The following is a 3093-nucleotide window of genomic DNA, read 5'->3' as shown; positions in this document are numbered from 1 at the left end:
AATCGGCATTCACATGTTGAGATGAATTACAAGTAAAACACCTCCGTGTCATTCGACAATCTCGAGCTATATGTCCTGGTTCCTGACATTTAAAACATACYCGAGATTYTGTATTGCAATTTCCCTGATGTATTTTATGACATCGAACACACGCTTTATCAGCAACCCTTGAAATTGGTCGATTCAAATTTTCTATAAACCTTGGTCTACGGAAATTAGTTACTGTAGTTTCCCCTTTTCTTTTCTCTCCAACCCTTTCTTGTGGTTGTCGGTTAATAACTTGTTCCAGTATTTTAGCAGCATCAACTGCCGCCTGAAATGTTGTTGGATTCCTGGATATTACATACTTCCGAAGACTTGATTCCAATCCCCAGATATACTTTCGCACTTTACTGTTTTCAGATATGATATAGGCTTCAGCAAACCTAGATTGTTCCATGAAAACTTCTGTATACTGGCGGACTGACATGTTTCCTTGTTCAAGACGAAGAAAATCATCTTCCAACTTTCTCACCGCAGCTTCAGGACAATACTGCAATTTAAACTTAACCACAAATTCTTCCCACAGCATAATTTTCAGAATATTCGGATCTGAACTTGACAGAACTTCCCACCAGTATAAAGCACTTGATTTCAAACGAGATATAGCAAACATAACTTTATCTTGTTCTGCACTTTTACTGATTTGTAAACTCAACTCTATCTCCTTAAGCCAACACATAGCTTTAACAGGATCACGCTCACCAGAAAACTTGGGAGGTTTACAAGCAAAAAACATTTTAATATCTCCTCCTTTTTGTACTGAGGATGAAGTAAGGGGTACAGACGTACCAGTTACCGGTGTACTAGCTTCGGCTTCCTACTGATCGGAATTTCTTACCACATCTGGATTATTTTGGGTGGTACGCCCCAACAATTTTACCAAATTTTCCTGAAATTTTCCCAGCTCTGCTGCCAACGTATCTTGAGTAATGAACTCAGGATTAGAAACATTATGTCCACCCCTTGCCCTTCCTCTTCCATAACCAAACATTGAACTTTCTTGAGCCGATTGCTCCTGTTCTTGTCTAATACCTCTACCTCTTCCTCGACCCCTACTACGACTTCGTGTTTCTATCGTCATCACATTTTCCAGATCCTCTCCTTGTATTACACTTCTTCTTCCCCGACCTCTTCCATAACCAGTAGAGGTCCTTTCTGATTGATTGGGATTTTTTGCCATTTCTCAGTGGATAACTCTTTCTGTGTAACAACCCTCATAATCCCACATACATAAAATTCACATCATCATACTCATAATACTAAAAACAGTATTATTACAAAACATAGACTAACAAAATGTATCTTTAATACATATATTAACAATCTATTAACATCGTTTATACTTTTCCTTTGCCCTTATCTTGCAAAGTATGCTGACCTGCAAAACAGGTTAGTCCAACAACTAAGCGTTAGACCAAAAGGTCTAGTGAGTCTATAAATCTCATACAAACAATATACATTTCAAACATTCAGTTTAGAATCAAACCTGTTCTGAAACATAAATATGTTTATGTTTCTCACGGTTACGCCGCCAATACATTTCTCACGCGGTTACACCGCCATTACATCTCTCTCGCGGTTACACCGCCATTTCATCACTCTCGCGGTTACACCGCCATTTCATCTCTCTCGCGGTTACACCGTCATTACATCACTCTCGCGGTTACACCGCCATTTCATCTCTCTCGCGGTTACACCGCCATTTCATCACTCTTGTGGTTACATCGCCATTTCATCTCTCTCGCGGTTACACCGCCATTTCATCTCAAAAAATAATTCAAAAACATTCTATCTCTTTACCCGGATTTGAAGTCCGGTCAACCTTGTCCGGATATTAAGTCCGGACAAACACTTAGAATTTTAATCAAAAACTTTGTCCGGATTACAAGTCCGGACAATACTCCACTTATAATGTTAACCGGTTTAAACTAAACCGGATAACACATTGCTCAACCTTTTTCCGGTTTAAAATAAACCGATAAACACACTGCACAACCCTTGACTGGTTTAAAACAATCCGGTCAATACCACCCAATCTTTTCAACGGTTTACATGATATCCGGTCACCTCTTGGCCGGTTTAGGAAGACTCCGGACAAGGCATGAGTGGTTTATTTATCCGGATATCAATCCGGACAACACTTGGACGGTTTAAATAAGAACTCTCATAAAATGCAACAAAATTCATAATAACCAGTTCCAAATGCTTATCAAACTGTATGTAAGCAATTCATATCCAAAGCTCTTAATACACTCACCTTTAGATTTCGASTATCAAGACTTTTGAAATCCTCTTTCTGTGCAATCCTTCTGATTCTTCAGAGAAAAACCTTCTAAATATAGTATGTGTGTACCTTTTCTTTTCAAAATTTCTATTTATATACCTGACCAAAATGGTAAGCGGCTCAACTAGCCGACCTCCCTTTTAATTTAATAACAAATAAACTTTAAATTTTACCACTTAAATAATACCTACACATACATACATAACCGTACACACACACACAAATCTATATATATATATATATATAAACTTTAAATAACAACTAGAATATTACAATATTCCCTCCTTAAAAGAATTCCGTCCCGGAATTCCATTAAGTAAACAAATAAGGATACTTCATCCTCATTTCCGATTCTGATTCCCAGGTGGCGTCTGGTTTTTTATTATAACGCCACTGAACCTTTACCAATCCAATCTCTTTGTTTCGTAATTTCTTCACCTTATAGTCAGTAATCTGTTCAGGGGTTTCTTCAAAGCATAATCTCTCATCTACCTTAATCTCAGGTAATGGTACCGCCACATTTGGACTTATTAGACACTTCCTCAAATTTGACACATGAAACGTGTCATGAATTCCACTTAATTCCAAAGGAAGTTCTAACTTATAGGCCACTTACCCAACTCTTTAAATAATAGGGAATGGTCCAATATATCTTGGACTTAACTTCCCTCTTTTTCCAAAACGTATCACTCCTTTCCAAGGTGATACTTTCAACATTACTTTATCACCTATTTGAAACTCTATAGGCTTTCGACGTTTATCTGCAT

Source organism: Cynara cardunculus, unplaced genomic scaffold, assembly GCF_001531365.2.
Source record: "Cynara cardunculus var. scolymus isolate 2C unplaced genomic scaffold, CcrdV1 Un_Scaffold_1949, whole genome shotgun sequence".
NCBI classification, from domain to species: domain Eukaryota; kingdom Viridiplantae; phylum Streptophyta; class Magnoliopsida; order Asterales; family Asteraceae; genus Cynara; species Cynara cardunculus.
This window is presented reverse-complemented; position numbering follows the sequence as displayed.